Below are 16,107 nucleotides of genomic sequence, written 5' to 3'. Positions count from 1 at the left end.
CTATTGGTCTCAATTCGCATGCCATTTATTTTAGAATATTTTCTTCCCCAATCCAATGGACAAAACAATTATTATTTAAAAGATTTGAGCAACCAAAGCACTGACAAAGTTCATGAAACGGTGAGCTTTGTTTATAGCAAGTGAATAGAAATCAATAGACATCTGACATAGGTGTACCGGGGATAATGACAGACATAAAAATCAGAGCAATAAATCATGAAAATAGTTTAGTTTTTATAGTATTACGAGAAACCCCTACAACCTGGACCAGTGTCCCCAATGTGCCAACAACTCGGTCTAGGGTAGCTTCCATGCGTTCCCTTCTGTCATCTCCTTCTTCTCCATTTGATTGAGGACCGTTGGTGGCATCACGACGAGGCGGCATCTTCTAAATAAAGAGAAACGCGCACTAATGTTAATATCTAAGTCGAAATCCTATATTAACTAATACACACAACATTTTACTTTATAAGGATTTTAGTTATTTACCCCGACCCCAAAGTAAATTAAATGTGAAAAAAAACTTGATGAAAACTAAATAAATTTTATTTTTTTCAAAAAGAATAAAGAAAAACATAACCAAATTCTCAAAATCATTTCAGATCGTAAGTCGATAAATAAATAAATAAAAATAATCAGAGTGCAAGTTTTTTTTTGTAAACCAAACTTTCAAAACTAGTAAGTCCACACGCACGGCCCAAGTAAATCGGAACCATGCTCTGATACCAACTGTCACGACCGCAAAAATTCGGGCTTCTATTGAGCCGGATTTGACCCAATGGATCAAGTCCAACCCAACTAGCAAGACCGGATTCTTGAGTCATGACTATGGAACAGGCTAATTTTTTTTTTGAAAGAATAATAATAAAACAAAATAAAAGTACAAAATGAATAAAGACGGCATAACCTAACGTCTTTCAAAATAAAATTCAAGTAAAAGAGGTTCCAAATAATAATCAACAAAAATATTCCAAAAGTCATAAGCAAGAAAAATTGTTTAAAAAAAACTGTTAAACTGAAATGATGTCTCTTAATAAAATAATTTAAATAAAATCCAAGAAAATTATAAGATGATAATCAATAAAAATACCCAATACCCCTGTGATATCATATAATAGTGTCTTGCGAGAATACTAGCATCTAAGTACTATGTCGTAAGATTCCAAGTCCGCTTACTGCGCTAACTGCTCCTCAAATTCCGTGGGGAGAGGAAAAGGAATTTGGGGTGAGAAACTACAGCTTAGTAGGAATTTCAAAAAATAATATAGTACATCGAAAAATTAAACCGTGCAACAGATAAATAAAATAAAAACCATGCAAGCCAAAATCTTTTGAAATTACTTACACCTTTACTCCCATAAGCCAACCTATAATTGTAGGTTCCTAATCTAGTGTCAGAGTAATTCCGGCCAACAAACACATTAAAAGATGCGAATATGAATTCTATCTAAGAGAACAACCTAACGTGTAAAAGCACTAATCAAGTTTAATTCCCTAGATGCATTAAATTCTATGAAATCAGGCCAATCAAAGCAATTGAACGTGTAAAAGTACTAATCCGATTTAACAAAGGTTATGACTCACTTATGACTACTAGGATGTAACACTACAAGCAATATTCACAATTATGCTACTTGCAATCAGAAATTTATCACTTTTGCGTATAATAACCTCTAATCTAGCAATCAAGATGAAAGCAAACTCAATCGACTCGCGACTCGACTAAACAAGCATTCAAATCATGTAACGATGTTAATGGTAAATCATAAACGATAATATTGAGAAAAAACTAATTCATCAAACCAAGAAACATATTATGTTAAATCAACTTAACCACTAACCAATAATAAAAATCTAGCTCATGTTCATGGAGTTCATAACAAGAAGGAAAAGAAAGGTATTCATGTTTTCTAAACCCTAAAACAAAAGTAGAAGCCAAGATAATAGAATTAAGTAGTGTTTTTCTTTTTATAGCTTTTGTTAGATCATAGCTCGGTTGAACCTACCAAGCGTTGGTATGTCAAGTTTGGTTGTCATATTTTAGTGAATCAAAACTCATCTAAGAGTCGCTTGATTATGTACTAGAGACAACTTCGTATAGGTTAGACTAGAAAGTCTAGGAATATGAGACATACAAGTATTACTCGAAGACCTGAAGAATGTGAAGAAGTAACGAGCTACAACGACGACATCATCCTTCCTCTTGAGGTTAGTAATATTGACTTGAATTGTTTCGTTCCTAACGTATCTTTCAAGTCGTGCTATATTGAAAACATAACTACAAAGTTGTGTATGAATATTTTACTCTAGTAGTGAGACATGATCATATGATCATAGTGTTAAGGAATTAGACTATGAAGTATAACGCTTATCTTTTGAACTTCGTAGATATGACATCGACATAATCTTATGAATGCTGTAATGATTATGAGAACGTGTAAAGGTGAAGATTTCATCCTAGGAAACAATTTTTACATTTGTTTAAAGGAAGTACATTCATGAACTTGTTTTATGAATCGAAAGGGAAATCGCTAGGCTTATTGGTGTGGCTATTCATTGAAAATCTTTGGATTACCAATATTTGTGAGATGGTAGAACCGATCGTAACTTGTTATGTATCTTGGTATATATAATCACAATGCCTGACTTATGATTGGGTATGACTAGTTTTGATTAATTAGTGTAACCGATCCTAAGTAATCACCTGAGATGGTATGATCGATATTTGTAATTGGTGTGACCGATCCTAGTAATTGGTGTGACCAATCATAATAGAGTTGTGTAACCGATCCTTGTAATTGGTGTAACCGATCCTAGTGACTGGTGTGGCTGATCACAAGCAATACCATGTGTATATGGTAACCGGTCCTGGTAACTGATGTAACTGATCCTGGTAACTGATGTAACTGGTCGTGGTAACTTGTGTGATCGATCACAAGTGTTCCATATTAAGGTATAACCGACCCCGGTGATTGGTAGAACCGATTGAACCCATGGATGTGATTTGATACTTGATCAATCACATAGTTGTCTTGGAATACAGATGAACCAATTCTAAACTTGTTTGGAAGTGTGGTATAATCGATTCCAAGATTGTAAATATGAAAGATGATTTACAAAGAAAAGATGTCAACATACTTTGAACATGAACAGTAACTCTTATCTTTTATTGTTCAAAGATATTCCTTAATTACTCAAGGAGATCTTGTTTCGAAATAAATTAAGAATCTTTTAATTAAGGTTGTTAGTTTTATATGGTTTAATTACCAGCAATTAAATGCATATCTCTAGAGAATAAAAATTAGTAATGTGCATTTACTAATTGGAGATTTTCTATTGAAATATTTCTGAAAATATTGGACAAAGTATTTCATGGAATTATGAAACGGTATGGGCATTTATTGTATATCTTGAGAGTACTTTCGGTTTTGGAAATTCCTTGGTGTCCAAGCATCCTTGGTCTATAAATACCCAAGTTTGCATTTCTAGCAAACCATCTTAAGAGCCAGGCAAACTTCATCTTTTTGTTGCTTCTGGTGGAGTCGTCTAATCGGAGAGGAAAGTACCCTAATTAGGCGAAATCTCTTACGATCGCTCGTTTAAAGACTTATGTGGGATCAAGAAGCTCTACGAGTACCGTTGGCGATAAACTAGATAATTGCAGTGTTCTTAGTTTTCGATTGATTTGATTGAATAACGATTGTTGAAACTTTGATTGCACCAGTTTGTTTATTCTTGAGAATCTTCTCTTCTAATATAAGATTCACTCAAACTAGATCGAAGTATCGACGTGATCTTTAGAACTGTTTGTAGATCTAAAGACATCTTGTTATAATCCATTGTTAACAGACTTCGTTCTGTGCGTGATTGATCACAAGAGATTCAAGTGGTGTTGTGCAGGTTTAATTGAAGATTAAAGAAGACTTGAAGACGAAGAAGATTTCTTATTAGTTTCTCATATATTTGTGTTGCACAAACCTTGATCGGCTGGGATCCGACCAGAATCGGATTTATTCGATTGATTAGTTACGTGAGATCGACATTCACAATATATCTCTTTGAGATTTATTTGCATTGAGTGCAAATCTCAACTCTGCTACTTTGGTAGTTGTTGGATATATTGATCTAACTAGGCAAGTTTATTAGTTTAAACGGAAGAGACTTTGCATATGACTTGAGATATCTTTATCTTAAAGAATCAATAGAGTTGTTACCAAACATATTTGTTGTTCCTTTACTCTTTGGAATACAAAGGAATTATTCCCGTGCGTGTACTCATCGAAGTCGGAAGCGCATGGATACTGAGGAAACTAAGTGAACTAGGGTTAGTTGCTTGGTCTCAACTATACGAAGTTGGTTTAGATTTTTTATAGCGGCTTAATTCTGAGAGTATGCAATTCTGGACTAGGTCCCGGGGTTTTTATGCATTTGCAGTTTCCTTGTTAACAAAATCTTGTTGTGTCATTACTTTTCTTTTCCGAAATTATAATTGTTGTTATTTTAATTTAAAGTAAATTACACAAACGTTAACTCCGCTTTACTTGCTAGTGATCCTATAGAGTTTGGTTAAGTCCAAACCTATTATCAAGTAATCACACTTTGGTAGTCGTATTGCCTCGATCTCGTATCCATATACAATCACAAAAAGTGTAATACCGATTTGTAGTATTGTCTCGACTTTGTACATAGACAATCACTTTCGGTAAGAGGACTTATAGGTTGACAAATAAAAGATTGTGGTGTATTTGGACACCCTCGTATTTTCAATTGGTATCAGAGCATGCAAACATGAAAAGATCTAACAATCTGTGTTTGGTGCGATCCAACCTATAAGAATTGAATCATAAATGGATATAGTTGAACCTGTAAATGATTCAGTTAACGTGAAACAAGACGAAGACCAACATCTGAATGTCATCTCCTGTGAATCTACTGAACAAGCTGATCCATACAATATAGATTATGATGACTGGCAAACTTGCCTTGAAAAACAACTTGATGAAATCTCTGAAGATGGTGACTCAGAAATTGATCAAGATGTTGAAGAAGATGTGTCTGTATTTTCTTCACTATTGGGTGCAGTTTCTACAAAAAGGTTGTCTACCTCAGATGTGGTTGGGCTTCTTGCTCCTCTTTGCAGAGAAAATAGGAAACTCAGAAAAAATCTTCTCTGGTTTCTATAATGGATATCAGAATACTAGATATCTTCTCAAGGACTGCAAGGATAGCTTGAATTCAAAGATTCTTGAGTATGAAAATCTCAACAGGAAACATTATCTGTTGAATAAGAAACTTATTGAAACTGAAGCAAGAATTAATTCTCAACATTTTTGTGTCTACATTGTCCTTAATTTTATGTATTGTTGGTACTCCATTTTGTACTTATTATGGTGTTTTTATGTTTGTGTAGGTGTTTTTGGAGAAATACACTTGTGTGGAAAAAGTTGCTCAAAAAGTGCTCTTTGGAACCCGGAGGAGTTTTGCTATTCGGACTCTCAGTTTGGATAAGGGGCACCTCAATTACTAAGGGGCACCTTCTTGGCTATTCGCACCCCACAGCTGGTTAGGGGGACACCATCTTCTTCATTTCAAATTCAATTTTTGGCGGGAAAATGAGTTCTTCAGGAAAAACAGATTTTAGGGTTTGCATTTGGAGACGATTCAAGGAGAATCAATGGCTGAATTTTTTTGGGAGGATTTGATTGAGCTTAACAGGCCTGGTAACGAGTTTGGAATCGATTAAAATTGGTTGTAATGTCCGTTGGAAGGAAACAGAGGTTCACGGGAAAAATATTACACGGGATTTTCTGGATTTCGTTTGGAGAGCTTCTGGTGAGATTTAATCGTTGGAGTTAGTTGGATTGGGCTTTATGGAGTTAAACATGACTGGTAAGGTCCTTATAATCGACCAGATATGGCTAGATGATTGGAGTTTAATCCAAAACAGGGAGAGAATATTCACGGATAAAAATACTCGAGAGTTAACTCTATCTGGCATGTTTAAAGCGTGTCCCACCTCTTCGGAGACATGTTTTCAATAACATGGAGTGTGCTGAGTTGCAAAAGATGCGTGAGAATCAAAAACAGAGAAGAAAAAGGGAAGTTTTCTTCGTGTGATGACAGTAGAGAATAACAAATTAAAGAGAGAATATTCTGCATTAAACAAGGAGATTTGGAGGTTGTCGATTATAAATAAGATGATGGGATGTCAGAGAAAGGGGATGGAGAGTTTGGGAGAGGAATAGAGCACCACAGAGTCGAAAAATCAAGCTGCAGAAACTCCATTTCTGCTGCTGCAAAGCTGAAGAACACGAAGAACAGACTCACCAGGACAGTCGTTTTCCAACAGTGACAACGACACTTAGACGTGGGTCGTATAGCTACAGTGACAACGACAAAAGGGCGACAGACTTATTTGCTACAATGTTTGCGACACAGATCCGTGGGTCTTAGAGCAACAGTAACAGTGACACATCCTCTATATCGTTTTTCTTTTGGTTTGTAACAAATATAATTGTTACAAACCCGGTTTTGAATTATTTCTCCATTTTAATCATTTGTAAACACCCTTTGAGCAATAATAATGATTTTTGAGCGTGTTTCCAACAACATGATGAGAGGTTAAATTCCCGCGTAACCAAGGCAATGGATGAAGCTATTCACACATGAATAATGGGTAACTATTTCATTTTCTCTAGTATTTAATTATAATTCACTCAATCACTGCTTTTGCAAAGTTCTTAAAAGTTTACATAATTTTCTTCATTAGTTATGATTCAATTAGATAGGTTATGCTTTGTTTAGATAATCTATGCTTAGGGGATACAATTAATATTTGAGAATATGTTTGATTATTTGTGAATTAAGAAATAAAGGATTAAAAGGCTAATTACAGTTATGAAATATTTGACGTCATTCATTCATGTGTAATAGTGGATTCTAGTGTCTTGGTTATTCCCAATATCTTGATATCACTTTGTTTGAGTTTGCTATATTTTTAGTTTAAAAATTAAATCTAGAATCTTTTGCTTTCACAAGTCTTACGAACCTTTTTACTACAACATTATTGAGTCCCATCAACTATGAACGTCTAATTTTTAGACTCAAGAAGGATTTAAAGACATCCAGTAATATTGATACATTGGTTTCCTTCAATAATCTGCTACAAAGAAGTAAACAGGAAAAGGATGTCCGAAATCATCAAGATAGATCATGTTCCAAAGACAAATATGAGCCATGAAGTGCTCACTTCAACAACTAAGTTTGTTGATCGAAATTTCCCAACTTCGTGCTCAATTTAAATAAATGGAAAGTTCTTAAAAGATCATTGGAACATGAGAAAAGTATAAAACTATACTTGATCTATCAATATCATGAACAACTAAATTATTTTTCTACTTTTGGAATACTTTTTATATTTTATAAGAATATTTTCGATCTTAGGAAAGTTCATGACAAAATTGTGCAAGATATTTTCGGACTCTCTTGACAATAATATTTCGTAAAATCCTTCCTGATCTATTTCCGAAAGTTTATATTTTCACAACTATTTTTATCAAATAAAATACCTTGTTAGGTGTTTTAGAACTTGGAAACCAAGTTTTATTTGATATATAAAACGTCCTGAGAACCGATTCTTTCCTCCACATTTAGTCTGCGGTTCAAGATGGGTGAAAATACTATTGATATTGATTCTCAATTATGGATGCTTGAAACTTGCCTTCCTGCTGAGGTTAAATGCTATTTCTCAAAGGAACATAAGGAGAATCAAATATCTTTGGAGATAATGCTCTTCCTAATGCGAGATTTTGAAATTGCTCGTGAACAATTGGAAGCATCTGTAAAGAATGAGGAGGGGCTCGAGTCGAATCTTTTGAAGTTGATTGTGGAGCTGAATCTCTTGAAGAGGAGACTCAATCATCTGAAAGAAAAGAGAAGACTCAAGAACTTGAACACTGAAGAAACCTCAGTGAACAATCAGAGCACTTCTAGGGATTAAGTTATATGCTATAATACTTAATCCAAGAAAAATAGACATCGGCTTTTGATTTATTTCGATCATTGTATAAGGTTTATTTTGAATAAAACTATCATTATTTATGAATACAATTATTATTTTATAATTTTTCTTGGGATAGTTTCCGATTACATAGCCTGTGCTTGAATGTCTATATTTTTGCTATGTGTTTTCAGTTTATGGGATGTCTGATTATGGTTTTCATAATCTTAATATTCGATCTCATATGATGTGAACGCTTATGGTTTACGTGGATTTTTGATTTAGCGAGATTAAGTTCTAGCCCATGTTGGTAAGGCTTTATCAAAGGATCATAAGGTGTTCCGATTGAAACTCATATGTGAAAAGTCACAATATGTTGAATAAATTTGTGTTTATATGAGTTGTGTTTAGCATAACATATGTGTTTCGGGTTTTCAACTTTTTCTTTTGGCACGCATTAGTTAAAAACCGTTTCAACCTTTCTCTGGTAAAGGTTGCCTTTGTTGTTATTGTTGTTGTTGTTGTTGTTCTTGCGAGAGGATGACAACATACTGGGGGAGAGTTCTAATTTGAACTTGCGCTTAATGATATATCTTTCTGGGGAGAAGAGGATGCGGAATCTGAGGTAACGAATTTGTTAGTTAATCGTTTTCCTGTTTAAGAAAAGCATTTTTATATTGCATATATTTTGCTTTTGCTTAACAAAATTTTGGTACAATTGATGTATTCCATTATGATGTGTATAGATGTGTGTGTGTGTGTGTGTATGTGATTCAATTGTTTCCGGTTAAGAAAAACTGTGTCAATTTATTTGGATTACTGTTTGGTATCTTCTTTATTATTGGGTATCAAATGTTTTCGTTAAACGAAATTTCAGTGCTATAATGTCTATGTTTGTTTCAATTGCTTCCGGTTAAGAAAATAATTGTGCAAGTCAATTTATTTTGGTTTGTATGTATTGTTTATGGCTTAACAAAATACGGGATCATTTGTTTAGTCCAATTCGATTCCGCATAAGAGAAACTAATTTAATTCTGATCTTAGTTAGACTTATCAAATTGAAGGATTCGGTTATTTAAGTATAATCTAATGCCTTGACAAGAAATACTAGTTAACAAACCTAATACTTGTCTTGTCTAAAGAGAAAGGTCTAAGTTATTGTCTGAATAATTAGAACCTGATGAGAGAAATAAAGTTAATTCTGATCTTTATTTTGGTCTTATCGAAATAAGCGATTGTATGTTTACAATCGGTTTAACAGGGGAACTGAGTTTCTTAGTCAATTTGTTAAACTATTGTGGAAAATTTCTCCGGGTAATAGTTTTCTTTGATAACATATTAAAACTAAATTACTTGTAGTTTTAGTTTTAATATTGGTTGTCTAAAGCGGTATGTGAAACCTTCGTGCTTAACTCTTATAGGTTGTGTACAAGTCTTTTAGATTTATAAGATCCTTTCGGTTTGACCTTTATTTGCTCGAACCTTTGTCATTTTGTAACAAAAATGGGGAGATGTATATGGAGAAAACAAGTGATTTGCAATCACTAAGGAAAGGACAATTATGCTTAAACGTTATATCTAACTAAAGAGTAAAGCATTGACTAAGGAGCAGAAACATATCATATTGCTGTGTAGTTATTTTGACTACAAAAGGGGAATAACAAAGATGTTCAGATTGAATATCTACCTATATTACCTTTAGGGGGAGTATATCTTTGTTATTCAGATATCAACAACATCATTTATTGATTGGATATATGCAGGTTATTGTGCTGTTGAAACTTGGAATCAAGCGTATGTATAATGAATTCTTGTAATTTGTTTATCCATATGTATTAAGAGTTTTGTCACTAAAATTAACGAAGGGGGAGATTGTTAGAGCATAACTCGGTTGAACCCACCAAGCGTTGGTATGTCAAGTTTGGTTTCCATATTTTAATGAATCAAAACTCATCTAAGAGTCGCTTGATTATGTACTAGAGACAACTTCGTATAGGTTAGACTAGAAAATCTAGGAATATGAGACATACAAGTATTACTCGAAGACCTGAAGAACGTGAAGAAGTAACGAGCTACAACGACGACATCATCCTTCCTCTGTAGGTTAGTAATATTGACTTGAACTGTTCCATTCCTAACGTATCTTTCAAGTCGTGTTATATTGAAAACATAACTGCGAAGCTGTGTGTGAATGTTTTATTCTAGTAGTGAGACATGATCATATGATCATAGTGTTAATGAATTAGACTACAAAGTATAACGCTTATCTTTTAAACTTCGTAGATATGACATCGACATAATCTTATGAATGCTGTGATGATTATGAGAATGGGTAAAGATGAAGATTTCATCCTAGGAAACAATGTTTACATTTGGTTAAATGAAGTACATTCATGAAATTGTTTTATGAATCGAAAGGGAAATCTCTAAGCTTTTTGTTTGCGGGTAAAAATGACCTGTGGGAGTTTCTGTTAAAAGGATAGTGGAGGAGGCAAGTGCTCTCTGAAGCAGGCGCTCGAAGTTGCAAATCGTCTGAACCTTTAAAAAAATGTACTGCACGAGAGTACTTTGAGTTCGAGAGACTAATCTGTAGGACCCTGGCCTAAAACAAGGCAGTGGTATTTATAGGTTCAATTCAGTTACAAGAGGAGGAGAAATGTTGGTTTGTAGGGAGGGAATCTGAGATTATGTGGAGATCAATGTAGATTGATCTATTGGTGATGTGATGTGGTGAAATGCTGTGAAGGTGATTCTCTGTATAGACGAGAGAAATCTCCTAAAAGTGTTTGATAACTTGACCGTGATGAGTCTTAGTCGTTGTTATCAGATCATAGGTTCAGAAACCTATTTATAGCAGCACCTCTATCTCTTGTAAGTGGTGACAGTTGAAGGTAGTGGAAGAATGGGGAAGTGGGAGATCGTGTAAAAATCATTTCCACTTTGCACGGAATACTGGGTTGGTCGATCATCCATTATTCCATTTACTTCTTAACTATCAGCACGACTTACCACAACTCTCATTGTGGATGTACCTCACATTGCATGTGTTGTAGGCCTCCAGACCAAAACCCTAGTGATATCCCCCCATGTGATGTGAATTGATGTCTCATGTGTGAGTGGTCAATCTTTGACCTAAGACAATGAGTCTTATGAACTGAACCGACGAAGTTCAATATTATGATCGATGAAGCATGGAATGTTGAAACGGCAACATGCTCTGCAGACCATGAGTGTTGAATTAGGTCACTGATGACCGTGTCATATCATTATGCTAGTTGAAGCAGTAATGATAGTCGAATGATTTAGTGATGGTTTTATGAGATTGGATCATAAACCATTATGTTGGTGCAATGAGCACTTGTGAAAATAATCATTGCTGAATGATCATAAAAGACCTTTCTCGATCCATCTGTCATGAGTCAGGCGAATAACAAGGAGAGATTAATATAATGGTTGACAGACGAACCAAATATTGGTTGATGAACCAGTATTAAATTCTCAAATATTGATAGCTAGATCAATCATGAGAAGTACTGCAACTCTAATACTAATAGCTGAATCAATATGAGGAATATTGCTCTGAGCAATTGAATATTGATAGCTGGATCAATATTGCCAAAAATGGCGGTTCTGAACCTTGTTGGTCGTGACCAATTGCTAACTGAAGCAATTGGGGTACTTGACATATGTAGCACTGATGGTTAGAGAAAGTTTTTCTAGTCAGAGCAAATATTGCTAGATTCATAAATAATTGGTAGCATGACCAAATAAATTAATTAAATCTAAACGAAAATTATTTAATTAATTATTTAAAATATTGATTGCTTGATCAACATTAAAATATTGATGTTTGATCATGTTCAGAATTATGCTAGACAGAGCATTCAGTTCAAAACCTAATTATGATTAATGGATAATCGACTGAGAATAACGGATGAGAGAGGGACCGCCTCCACTGATGATGGACCGACCATGTAGTATCTGGATGCCAGACTGAGCATTTACCGAACTTTTTTGCAGAGCAGTTGGTGAAAGGATGATTAATTATTGTTTAATAATTATTAAAATTGTGATTGACTGAGAAATAGATAGTAAAACCTAATCATGGAGAGAGGAGGGACCGATCAAGAGGTATAGAACCGGCCCTTGGTGGTCGTGGGTCCATCTGATGGTGAGTGGATGACCATTCCCAGTTGCAGGAAAGAGTTTGAACCAAATATGGACTCTGGATGATTAATTCGGTCAAAAATCATCAAAAGAGGTGGGACCGGATTTTGCAACCCAAAGGGCCGACTATGACCGACCATGATGGCATGCCCGTGTTGCCGTGCTCTCCGCAGAACAATCCTGAGAATTTTGGTATTTTCTGATGGTCTATCGAGCATTATTTCATCCTTGTACGAAGAATTTGAGTTGAACTGAAACTCTTAATATTGATGGAAGGATCACTATTAAAAATATTAAAATAATATTATTTTAATATTTCTCATGATGGTAGAAAGATAAGTCATGATGGTTGCGGGACTACTTGATTTGCTAACCACATGGTTCATGGAGAAATATGGAAGTTTCATGATTTTTGATTGAAAGAGGAATCCTTGAAAGAGGAAACACTAAAATAATAATAAAATAAGAGTTTTAATAATAAAATATTAAGAAAAAGGGAAAGGGACCGACCAAAACCGGCGGCATGCCTAGCAGGCCGGCCGGTGGGCCCACCACATGTTTCCCTAATTTTATATTATTATTATTATGAAAGGATGCCTCAAAGGCTTTTATTAAGAAAAACAAAAGTACGAAAACATTTACAAAGATTTGGTTGGGTGTCGCGCAACAAGTTGTGCCCCAACACCTTTTTGAATAATAATACCTAGCCTATGAAAAAGAGAACTTCCTAACTTGGTGTTGACATCATGGATTGCCATGAAGTTCTTCAATCTCTTCAAAAAGACAGTAATATCATCACCTAACTCCCCCAAAGTTGAAAAGGCCAAAAGACCAAAATCATACCCATGAGACGCACATAAATCTGCATATTTGTTTCGCTTACGGGTAATAGCAGCAGAAATAGCATGGCCGGCGGTGAAACTACGGTTTCCACCTTTGGAGAATGGTGAAACTCCAGTGACATCAAAGCACATGTCTCGGCCATTCTCCCAATTATAAAACATAATATCCATCGTTTTAAGAGGAGTCCTCCTATCTGACATAAGGCCAATGAAACTACCTTTCTCGCTGCAACCCCTGATTTATAACACAACTCAGAAAAGAGGTTTATTACCATATCACGACAATATTTCTGGCCAACCTTACTTGCACAATGTATGGCATGGTCTCCAAACCGGTCCATAACTCTTTTACAACATGAAAATGAACTATCTTCGGCAAAAAGAGGTATACCTAGTCGATATTGGAGCACGGGCCTAAATTGGCGCGATCCAATAGTCTGATTAAGTCCTTGAATAAGAATGCCTTTGAGATAGTCCTGTGCATGGGCTTTCTTGTTACACTGCCATAAAATGGTGTCACGCTCTGACAGAATGAAAGTGGCAGGTATCTTCTTCTTGATAGAATCGAAGTAACGAATCTCCAGTTGGTGCATGGGTTGTGGGGCGATGTCACTGATGTTGAAGGAAGAAGGGGTTAGACTGTACACCTGAATGTAGTTGTCCATCGCTCTCTGGAAGTTATGGCTAAGGTCTGGAGTACATTGCAGCATGAAATTTTGGAGATACTTGGCTAAGGTCTCTTATTATTATTATTATTTTATTTTTTTAAATAAAAGAGTCAATTATACAGAATTTGTTGGTAGTCTAGCCACCAACTGGGCACCAACGCCCTTTTGAATTGCAATGCCTATTCTATGAAACAAAAAGCTACCGTTGTCTTAGATTACATTGTTGTTAGCAAGACAGTGCTTCAATCTCTTCAAGAAGGTGATAGTATCTTCACCTAGTTCGCCTAAAGTAGTGAATGCAAGAATGCCCAAACTGTACCTATGAATCTCGCATGTGGCAAGATACTTGTTGCACTTGCGAAGGAATGCTTTAGCAATTGCTTGGCTAGGTGTGAAGTAACAGATGTCACACGTGAAAGACGAGACACCTGTAATATCTAGGCAAGTATCCTTACCATTCTCCCAATTATACACTAGCAAGTCAGCAGGCAGTAATTTAGTATTATCGTTGGAGTAGAGACCCAAAGAAGCTTCCTTCCTAGCCGCAACTCCTGCCCGGAAACATATATCTATGTAGACATCACGTACAAGATCGTGACGAAATTTATTCCCCACTTCGCTAGCGCAGTGTAATGCATGGTCTCCATATATGTCCATCTCCCTCTTACAACTAGTACACTGACTACCTTCAGCAAAAATGGGGATTCCAAGGCCGTAGCTAAGCACACACCTAAACTGTCGAGGGCCGAGAGTTTGGTTGAAGCCACTAATGGGTAGTGCGAGCAAGTAGTCTTGAGCATGTTTCATCTAGTTGCTCTGCCAAAGCACACTGTCTCGTGCCGACATGGAAAAGGTGGTAGGCAATTGTTTCTTCACTGCGTCGAAATGTGTTGCGGCCAAGGAATGCATTGTATGCATGAGAAGGGGAGCAACAACATCAAATTTAAGTGGAGAAGAATCAAGTACACATACCTGAATGTAAATCTGTAAAGCTAGCTGGGACACGGGACTGGGTTATTCCGGCATGATGGAGTTTAGAATAATACGCTGCACGAAGGCTATTATTATTATTATAAAAAAAGACGCCACAAAGGCTATTATTAATCATAATCGAAGTTAAGTACAACGTCGATGGAGGGTAACCTAGCAACAAGTTGGGCCCCTACACCTTTTTGAATAACAATACCAAGCCCATGAAAGAGAGAAACTCCTACATTAGAGTTGGCGTCCTGACTAACAAGGAAAATGCGTAATCTCTTGAGAAAGAGAATAGTGTCTTCTCCCAGTTCTCCTAAGGTAGTAATGGCCAGCACGTTGAAACCATAACCATGTGTTTCACATAAGTCTAAATATTTGGTGCGCTTTCTTGTGACTGCGACTTTAATAGCTTGGTCTGTGGTGGAGCTTCGAGTTCTAGCGGTTGTTAGGGGGAGACAAATGTAACATCAAAGCATACGTCCCTCCCATCTTCACAGTTGTATACTAGAATGTCGGCCGGCTTTCTAGCAGTTGCGTTATTTGATAAGAATCCCGGTGAGACCTCTTTTCTTGCAACCACTCCCGCCTTGTATCATATGTCTGCGAACAAGTCACGAGCCATGTCGTGCCTGAATTTCAAGCCTACCTCACTGGCACAGTGAAGGGCATGGTCCGCATATACGTCCATTGGTCTGTTACAAATGATGCATTGACTGTCCTCAGCAAAGAAAGGAATGGCTAACCTGTATTTGAGGATAAAGCTAAATTGACGTGGTCCAACTGCCTGATTCAACCCGCTTATTGGAATGTCCTTGAGAAAGTCCATTTCATGCTCCTTTCTATTGCATTTCCACATGAAAGATTCACGGTCATTTAAAACGAAGCTAGTATGTAACTTTTCCTTTACTGCATCAAAGTATAGTACTGCCATGGACTTCATATGTTGAGGGGCAGTGTCGTTGATGCTGAGGGTTGATAAACCACAGGCTTGTTTGAAAATATAAAGAGCATGTTCATATCTTGGACTCAACTCAGGTGGTGACGTACTTCGTAGGATGGTATCCTGTAAAATTTTAGTTTGAGCACAAGAAGATAAATAGCAATATTTACTTGTATCGGCCATTGTGTAGATGCCAAGACCACCATCTTTAATTGGCAGGGTGGTTAGTCGCTGCTGAGTTGGGCCAAACCCAGCACCATCACTAACTATAAGACGTCGTAAATATTGCATTAGGTGGTTGTCATAAAGATCTATAACATCCTGAAAAAACATGGGGCTAGTAGTGCGAAGTGAAAAGTATAATTTCGATACTCCAGTGCAGTTGCGCAGTAACATGAGTTCACTCTGTGGATCCTGTAGCTGTTGAACCTTATTCATAAGTTGTATAGGTTTGGTAACCCTGCCTTGTATCATGTCACTACAGAACTGTTCATCCAGGCTAACAGGCCCGCC

The sequence above is a fragment of the Papaver somniferum genome, chromosome 1, assembly GCF_003573695.1.
Source record: "Papaver somniferum cultivar HN1 chromosome 1, ASM357369v1, whole genome shotgun sequence".
Lineage (NCBI taxonomy): Eukaryota > Viridiplantae > Streptophyta > Magnoliopsida > Ranunculales > Papaveraceae > Papaver > Papaver somniferum.
Note: the sequence above shows the minus strand (reverse complement) of the source record.